General features: G+C 41.0%; 1 long non-coding RNA gene across 4 annotated transcripts; it reads left to right on the top strand.

The window, feature by feature from the left end:
* Positions 1 to 1,296: 1,296 nt before the first annotated feature.
* Positions 1,297 to 9,168, top strand: LOC308663906. Of its 4 annotated transcripts, none has more exons than XR_014025530.1 (5): positions 1,302 to 1,376; positions 2,788 to 2,827; positions 2,947 to 3,034; positions 7,562 to 7,637; positions 8,011 to 9,168. It is a non-coding gene; the product is annotated as an uncharacterized lncRNA (long non-coding RNA). The 4 variants fall into 4 exon arrangements; XR_014025531.1 differs by having other exon boundaries at positions 1,328 to 1,390; XR_014025532.1 differs by lacking the exon at positions 1,302 to 1,376 and adding an exon at positions 2,154 to 2,274.
* Positions 9,169 to 10,003: the final 835 nt, after the last annotated feature.

Raw genomic sequence — 10,003 nt, forward strand, 5'->3', positions numbered from 1 at the left:
CTTCAACTGGGAGTGATCGCTGATGGAAAGGAAGAAAGCAAAATGTCGGCTAGGCTGGGAAAACTGAGACTATCTCACTTCAGCCTCAGATTTAAGTTTGGAATTTCCAGAGCGCCAAACAGGAAGTTACAGGAAAGACTGAATCCAAAAGGAGTTTCTGATTCAGAGGAACTATTACTTAGGTACTGCTGCAATGGTTGATAAAAGCTCTTGCCTTTTAATGCAGCTGGTTAGTCAGAAAAGGTGGTTCCAGACTCCTCTGGATTATTGTGATTATTATTTATACCCTGCCTTTTTACTACTCACATAGCTCTCCTCCTACAGTGTCTACAGTTAGACAAACACAGGAAAATGCCTGCTTAGCATTATGCCAAGGCCTTTCATTACTTTCTGTGGGCTGGTTAAGTTTTGTTTTTTTTAAAAAAAAAACACAAGTCTGATCTTTATTTAATATATGGAAGGTTGGTTATTCTATGTTTGATGCACTTTAGAATCTCTGTGGAACAGAATCTCCCTGTTTATAATCATTTCATCCTGTGATCTGGCATAAATTAATATTTTCTTCATAGCAGTCTGAGGGATTCTCTGTGACTTTAGCAGTATTCTAATTTCTTCCACTCTTTGACCAAAGTTCAAAGAGATTTTTTACATTCTTTTTTTATTTAATAAAGTTTTATTTTATCTGTACTTTTATTCTGTTTTAATAACCTTTTCTCCTTCTGTTGGCCAATAAGGCAACTAGGCTGTGGGCCCATGTCTGCTTACCAGGTTGGGGATAAAGATGACTCCAGGTTAAGGCATCCCTCTGGAAGATAGGTGGTTGACAGTATTATCAGGAAACCAGGAAACTGAACCCAGGGTGAAACTGGAGAGCTTCTAATAATCCCAATTATTCAGTTATTTTTATTATTTATTATTTATAAGTAATGCCAACTATATATTTAGGGGAGTATAGTTCTAGGAAATTACACATAAGCATTCTGCTAGGTGATAGGCAAGCACACATACCTCTTCCTACTACATTTCCTCAGCCTCATTAATAAAATTATTGGGGGGGGGAAAAGAATTATCCCTGCTTCCCTCGGGTTTAAAATAGAGATACATAAAATGCCGAAGGGTTGGAACGTTTTTTGTTCTTGCTCCCTTACAAATCCCTGGAGTCTGTGGGCTGGTTCAGATAGCCTCGGGAACCAGCTTAACCAGTATTGGCTCTAAAGCTCAGTGTTTCCGGGAGTGAGTCACAAGTGGCGTATCCTTGCAGCGCCAGCTCTGTTGGCTCACGATCAAATAAGAGGTCGATCAAATAAGAGGTCGAGACACAGGAGTAGCTAGCCTTGCTGGCAACGATGGGTGCTGCGGAAAAATCATCTGGAAATGTAAGGTGGAAAATGTAAGATTTTGTAAGGTGGTGCCTTGAATAGGATCATACTAGAAGGGCCGAAGTCTCCAAAGAGACTGAGAGCTTGTTTGAAGTCTATGGGTTGCCTCTGTATTAAATACAGGTAGTCCTTGAGTTACGACCACAATTGAGCCCAAAATTTCTGTTGAGACATTTGTTAAGTGAATTTGGCCCCATTTTACGACCTTTCTTGCCTCAGTTTGTTAAGTGAATAGCTGCAGTTGACAGGTTCATAACCCTACTGTGCCTTGGTGGGGCAGTGGGCTAATGCCTCCTTAAGTAACCCCAGCTGCCTGCAATGAGTGCAGGTTCGCATCCCACCAGGCTCAAGGTTGACTCAGCCTTCCATCCTTCCGAGGTAGGTAAAATGAGGACCCAGATTGTTGGGGGCAATTAAGCTGACTTTGTAATAATGCCGCTTGGGGGGTGTATGAAAGCCCTAATAAGCAGGCATATACATAGAATGAAGGCTACTGCTAAGCTTGTAAGCCGCCCTGAGTCTTCGGAGAAGGGCGGGATATAAATGGAATTAAAATAAATAAATAAATAAATAAAATAAAACGCTACGAGGGATTTCGAGGGCGAGCGCTGGGAAGAGGCAGACTCCGTTGCCCTCTGAAGGAACGACGCCTTGCAAAACGTCGCGGTGCGGCTGACGAACTCGCAGCTGACTAGCGGGGCGGAGTTGGGTTGCTCTGGGGCTGGGAAATTCCGTTCACAAATTATACGTAATGCAACTACCAGCCACGCCACGCGTTGCCCAAGCTGACGACTCCCGTATCGAGGAGGGAGGGGGGGGAGGGAGGGGCGCCTCGCCCTCGGGAATAAAAGGCAGGGAGACCGCCTTTCGTACCGCACGCAGAGGAAGTACAAAGGCAACGTATTATTATTATTATTATTTTGAAATAATCACAGCGTTCGGGAAGCGCCTCTGATATTTCTCCCGCCCCTTCCTGAAGCGCGCCTTGACTGCAGATTTCGACCAATATAAGGTTGCCCACAAATCTGACCAGCGCAAGTCAGCAGCGCCCTCTGCTGTTTCCAGGGTGCCTCTGCAGAATCCCTTCAGGGATTTCTAGTTAACAAAAATAAAACATATGAGACGAGAATCCCACCCAGTTTCCTACATAGATTAGACTACCTACGATGAATGCCTGCACCCGAATATGTATTTCTTTCAGGGTCCTCTCTCCCTGTCTCCCTCTCCTGTCTTTTCTTTCTCCCCACCCCCGAAAACAAAACTCTGTTCCCTTCACTGTTCTTTCTCTTTCCTCTTCCCTTGCTCTCCAGCCCACTGTTCTGACTTTTATCATCAATTTGCCTGTGGCCCCTCTCCACTTTTCTTGGAAATTTTCTTGGATTGATTATTATTTTTCTAACCGATACAGATTTGTAGCATGTTGCTGTCACCACCTTAAAGAAGGAAAGGTAGGCTAGGCTTTGAGTATGGAATAATGCTAAACTGTTCTAGAGGTTTCTAATCCATTGCTCCAATACCAGTTTTCAATTGGATATGTTCTTTTTTCTACTCATCTTACATTGACTAGGCAAATGTAGGTGTCTTGACTGTACATTTACTTAAGAGTCACCTGATCTATGGATGTGAGAGATCCCCAACCAAAGTAATTATCATCTGTAAGTAATTTTATGTTTTATCAAATTCATACAGCTACCTAGCTCACCAAAGGCAACTCTGGGCGCTGCACAATTTCTGCTTCTGTACAACATGCCCACTTATGATAGTTTGTTAATGCCTGAAACACTGAAACCTATGCTTGCCACATGCACTGGATTTGCACAACACACTAAGCTAAAATATGGTGGGCTTGTTTCTGTTTCAGGGTTGTGTGACTACCATTAGTGAGAACTATTGCCTAGAATGACAGTTCTAATATTTGTTCTTCCCAATTTATCCAAAATTGTTTTTAAAGGAACTTGCAGTCAGTAACTTGCAATCCAGGGTCTTAATTTTGTCCAGCTGCTTTTTAGTTGTACATTGGATAGAGTCAGGATTCATGAAACGGCACGGAGGAGATAGAACGTGTGAAATGGAGGCAATCTAGTGTAGTCAGTAGCACCTGTGCACCATCCCTCTGTGTCCTTACATATAAACTGTGTGGATACAGGCTGACTTGTGCAACCAAACCCTGCAGAAAATTAGTATCTTTTTTTTAAAAAAAGAAAACAAAAAACAAAAACCTAAAATCAGCTCTCCTTTGAGAATCCTGGCATTGTGAAATGTACAATATTTACTTCTCAATCAAGAACTCACTATGATACCCATTAAGATCATTATGAAGTTAGGTTTGTTATTAGACCAATCAGTTTCACTCAGATGCTCATCTGACTCATATGCAGAGGATTGATACCCCTTGACCGGTTCACAAAGAGCAGCATGTTTTCCTTCAAATGAGCTTTATATTCCTGAATGGCTGAATGGCTCCACACGTGGCTGATGATGCTGAGTCCGTGGTCTGGATTGCCTTGTCAGCAGAGAGTCGCTGATCTTATCCAGTTCTCTCTTTTGTACAAGTCATCAGGACCATTTGGATACATCTAGTGCACAACTACACACATGCCAGCACATTTTTGTTTGTTTGTTTCATTGCAAGGCCAAAATGTGCAACATTTTATTTTTCCTATATCTATTCAGTTCAGATGAATAATTGTAAAGCAAGTTTACTCATAATCGTAATGTTTCAAAAAACAAATTTTAAGCTTTATTGACACAGAAATCTTCACAAAAGGGATTAAGTGCTGCCTGTTATCTGTTCTGCAATGACTGTTGAGAATGAGAGGAGGAATTTCAACAATATGGGTCAACCATAGACATACTGTAAAATACCAAGAAGACAGTTTCATGCCATTCCTTGCAATCCCAAAAAGAAGCATCTTTCATCTAGATTGGGACACCAATATATGAATGTACAGATGTGTGAAATGATCCATTTTTCCTTCAGGTGAAGAACTATGATATTATTGGGGCCCATTTCCCTCACAGAGTGACCCTGGGTAATACACAATTATAAGAATAAAAACAAAAAAGCTATATATAAATAGGCAGTTAAAAACAAAAATAAAATAATTAAAATTCACAGTCAAAGAAGGCAGGGGAGGGGTTTCAAGGCACTAAGCAGCCCCATGGTTTTGTACTCCTTTGTGGGCCCCAAGCATTTGGGTCTTCAAGCATTTCAGAAAGCCAGGAGAGAGTACATACCAACGACATATCTGCTATATTATCAATGGAAGAGAATACATGCAGCTCATGGTTGAACTGTGGAGTCCTCGGTGTGCTGTCTGAACTTGAATGCTTGCAGACATTTCATTATCTGACTCGGTAACATCATCAGTGCATTGTTGATCCAGCACCAATGATTTTTTTTCTAGTCAGGTAACAAAATGTCCGCAAGCAAACAACCAAGCTCAGAAAACACAAGGATTCCACAACCATGCTATTCCTCTTTGGTTCCCTTATCTGTGCTAGCTTATTTGTGTTGGTAAAGAAGCTGTAAAATCTAAATAAAATGTCAGTGGCACCTGCTAAGAAAGGTCTTTCTCTAGCACTGATTTCTTAAGAAGCTAAGTGTTATGTACTGATAATAACACTTAATGTGTTTTGTTTTAAATGTGTCTCCAACTGGGAGGGAAACTAGTTTGTATTTGAGCGGGAAAACCAGCTTTAAATCTGATTGGTCGCCGCCTAGTGGCAGCACGTATAAATATCTGTCAGTATGTCAGTTGAGTTCAGTTATGTTATTCTCACAATAAACCTGTTGCATTAGTCTGGTCAATGTTTCCAAGAACCCACTACGCAACACTAAGTTTCTTAATTTAGGCCAGAGCTACATAGGTTGAACCCCAGATGACCTGTGGCCTTCAAAAACAACAGCCATTGCCTCCTCAGTTACCACATTGTAATGCTTAAAGTGAAAGAAGGTGAAAATATTAAAAATAGGAGAGCAAGCAAATTCAGCACCTTAAAATAAAATGTAATTTAAATGGTAATTTTATTTCCAATTAAAATGTAAATAAAATTGAATCAGTAGATGTTTTGCCATCTATTACTCTTCAGAGTACTAAGTACTCTTAGTACTTCATTCAGAGCCTGTGGCCCTCATCCCCAAAAGAAGTTATAGGTTTGAGAGAATCCCTTTACAATTTTTGACTGGGTTTGTTAGGACTTTGGAAACTAACAAAATGAAAATGGATATATGTCTCAAAGGATTTTCAGAGATCTTGTTTTTCTAGTCCCATTGACTCTCTGCTTCTTTGTATGGCTCCCTCTGATGTGACAAAAGTGAGCAATTGTATCAGTTGCCGAGCCATGACCCCAAGAACAGTATTTCCAGGAATCCCCTTCTTATCTTCTAAGGGATTCCTGGGAAAACTGGACCCCGAGGACATAGTGAGTTTGGGCTTCTCTTTAATTTGCTCCTTCCCTCCTGCTGCTGCGTAGTTGTGGTTCCTTCAGTGTCTATTTCCACTGGGTGGCAGCAGTCAGAAGATGATTTGGTAGAACTAGAAGTGTCCGATGCTTCCTTTTTTCAAAATATGAATGATTTGAGGAACCCTCCTCGCCCCTGGTCAGAAGAGGAGTCCATTTGGGTCATCTGCTTTTTTTTTTTTTTACTATATGCTGTTGCGAACTTCACTTCCTCCCAAACCAGAAGGCCATTGCCTTGCACCATATCCCCCCATGATGCCTGGCCGGACAGAATGAGTTTCGGTGTTTGTAGCATTCTCTGCAATCTGTCATTTTCTCCACGCTGTTCTTCAACCCTGTGGAACTGTTACCTCCTGGATCATACCTGCCCCGGATTCTTCTTACCTCTCTGGGTGCTTGACTTGAGAACATGGGAAAGGAGAGCAAGGCTGGTCTTTTTCTTTCCGTGGCCTTGTTTCTCCCTTCCTGAGCTACAGTGCTTCATCTCAGACTCACAACTGACCAGAGATGCAGCACTGCACCTTAGGCTGGGAGACATCGAAGTCATAAAAGCGTCCATCCTGGAAGCAGCTTTCTTTCACATGAGCTGTCTGCAGAGAGGTTAGGCAGTCACCGAGAATTAAAATACAGGATTTGGAGCAACCTACAGTTTCTATATTTTTTAGTACCTTTTTCTTCTTCTTACTACTTCCCCCCCCCCCAAAGCAAGTTGCTTACTGAGAGTTCCTGAGCATCTGCCCACGAAGCCCTGAGCTTTGCAGAGGGATTCTCCAGACCTGTTATTCATAGCAGCAGTGCTTTTTTTGTAAAAGAAAAAGGTGCCGGAACTCACACATGTCATACAACCCGCCTTGCCTACCCTACAAGGTTCCATCCAAAAAAGGTGCCGGAACTCCATTCTGAGCGTTCTATGAGAAAAAAAAAGCCCTGCATAGCAGGCACCAATCACATGCACTGATTAAAAAAAAATCAAAGTTAAAGTAGAAGGGTTTTATGGGGATTTTTGTGGGGCTTTTGCTGTAAGAAATATGGTTTTAATACAGCGACTGGACGTTTTTGCAGGATTTTCCTTGTAGGAAGTTAGATGACCAAATTAGAAGTATGGAAAATGCTTATTGGACAAGGCCATATATCTGTATAGGTGCCAAGGCACATTTCAGATGTATTTACAGAAAGGTGTCTCACTTTAAAAATAACAGCGTGGTGTCATAACGATCAGCATATCTAATTTAGTTCAAGAAGACCCACATTCAGATCTTCCTGTAGCCAGAAAACCCTGTCTGGATGATCTTGAGAAAGTTTACTAAGCTTAACCCCTTAATGCTGGCTGCAATTGTTTCCTTATTTTTTTTAAAAAAAATGCAATAAATAAATATAGTTGAAGAGATTCAAGTTATAAGGAAGGTAGAAAATAGTTGGGAAAGTTCTCTGAATCTCTTGCTCTACAACAGTTCCATTTTATGAGCACGTACCCAACAATAACAGGATGTTTAGCCTGGTGTTGTTGATGCTCAGGATAAACAGATTGGTTTTCATCTCGTGAATATTTCTCAACACTGAAATTGAGAGCAGTAGAAATTCTGCCAAGGGGCAACAAGGATCTAGGCTGCTTTCCTTTTCAGTGTCAGCTTTGTTGGTGTTTCTGAATTTTTGTTGTTGTTGTTGCGAAGGCATTGCTTTTGTTGTATGATAAAATTACGTATGCATTTTCTACCTAGACCCTTCCTGGCTCTCCTAAAGTGGATGCAAATTGAACCTGCACTCAAGAGTAAATGTGACGAATGATCGAACAGGGTGCGTAAACAAACATTTCAGCCACTATGGGAAGGTTAGATTAGCTTTGCTTGGCTTAGGTCGAAATAAGTCAGATGTGAGATAATCAGCTTGATGTTTGTCTGCTTAAAGTTGAAATCCTTAGCCATATCAACAAAACTGTAGTTTAGCTATTCCCTGGCCTATATGTCCATGCCTGTTCCGGTGATACAAATTGTGTTTGGAAGCAAGGGATAGATGTAATTCCAGATAGTGGTCAGACCCAGGACACACTGAAGGAATTAATGTTACAATCTTTTTCATCTTTTCAGTAAAAGACCAACTGAGAGAGAGACTATAAGATAAGCCATGACCTGGGAATTCATTTAAGTTTCTCTGACTTTCCTCTGCACAGATGGATCCAGAAAGGGAGGTTTTGACTGCATGCGCTGAATGAAGAGGTGAACATAAGATCAAACAACACTTTTTTTTCCAGGGAAAAACTAACATCCTGTGTTAGCCTGACAAGAGCTTGAAGTATGGTAAACAGAGCATCTGTCATAACCGCATCCTCACACTGCTGTCCAGCAACCTCCGTCATCAGGAACAAGCACTTCACAACAACTTGACAAGAAGCAGATGGCAGCTCCAGGGGCTGCAGCTCCATTCTTGCTTGTTAGGCAGCCTCTCCTTTCTCTCTGCTCTAGGCTTGGTCCTCGGAAGCTCTTGGATCCCAGCACCCTCACCAGCTTCCTCCATCAACACAGCGAGAGGTGAGCATTGTGCCATGAAGATGGAGAGAGAGGTGGAAATCAGCTATAGAGCAAAGCTAATCGAGGAAGCTAACTTCAAGCAGAGACACAGTGACTCTCCCAAAAAGAAGAAGAAATTTGGTTCTTCTTTTTCCTTTCCAGCCATCACATTTGTTACACAAAATGAGGAAATAAGGGGGGGAAATGGCAAAAAGATTTTTATAGCATTTTCCACACACTGAAAGGCAGTGCTAGTTAAGATGCAAGCAGCAACAGGCTTTGCATTAGAAGCCCTGCTGAGACTAAGAAACTTTCCAGATACTCTAATTTCACATTGTAATATGCACTCCTGCATAGGCTGATGCACTTTTCTCCTATTTTCAACAATCAAATCCTTAAGTAGCTCTGCATTCACAAGCCTGTACTTTTGCTATAACTGAGCCTTTCTAAGTTCTGAGTTCTAAACCCATAGTTAGATTGGACAGGTTGACATTCAAATCATTTGAAAATTATATATATCAAAACTTCAAATGGGTAAGATCTCTGTTTCAGGAAGCTTGCCAAATGCATTACATTCAGCTGAGAATAAATTTGGATTGATGAATGTAAAATAATAGCCAAATTTAGGAATGAGCTGCAATGAGTCAAAGGAAAATGAAACATCAAATCGTTTCCAGAGGAGAGGAATCTGCAAATGTAGAAAAGAAAAATGAAGAGCAGGGTTCAAGAGTTATTTGTTACTGATGGTGGCATCTATGGTTGTTTTCCTTGCTGCAACTTTTTTTTTCTTTAAAAAATAAACCACAATGTTTATAAATTGGTATTTGGCTAAGGAGATATATGATCACTTAACAGACCAAGCGATCACACTGAACTGTGTTTGGGGCTATGGTTATAGTGTTACACTATAGAATTGAATTGACTCAGTATCGCTTCCTTTCCTCTTTGTGCTCTAGGAACTTTAATTTCTATGACAGAAAAAGCGATGGGCTACATCCATATATATATATATATATAAAACACATAAGCCTGGATTTCAGTATTGCTGAACAAGTCAGGGTCCACATGCATGGGTAAAATATAAGGTTTATATGTCATGCTGTGTCAAAAATCAACCAACGAACCATGTTATGTTTTAATTCTCTGTGTAAACCAGGCCATTGACTAAGGACAGAGAGACATTGCATGGTATGTGATAGAGATCTTGAAAAGGTTCAGATTATTTCAAATTTAATTCCCATAATTGGTTATGGCAGCCTTCCTCGGTCAGGGATCTTTTGGATGTATTAGGATTGCAAATACCTAAGAAGCCTGGTTGTAGGCTCGGAGTTATGGCAGTTGGAGTCACCGGACACTTGGAAACTGCCAGCAGGGAAAGGTTGCTTTAAAGTAGGCTGAGGAATTCTGGGAGTTGAAGTCCACATCTTAAGGTTGTTGAGGTTGAGAAACATGGCTTTAGACAAATCTAGGACAATGGAATGGTTTGTTCTGATACTGATGCAGTGCAGTCATGTGGATGGTGATCTTTAGGAGCATCATCTGCTATAGCCAGACAGGTGGCTCACCTAAAAAGAGCCTTAGATAATTAAGTTGGTTGACTCACATAAATATCATATCAGGTGGATGTGGACATAGATGGGACTCAATGAGGTATGA

This window comes from Vipera berus (genome assembly GCF_964194415.1).
Source record: "Vipera berus genome assembly, chromosome: 2".
NCBI lineage: Eukaryota > Metazoa > Chordata > Lepidosauria > Squamata > Viperidae > Vipera > Vipera berus.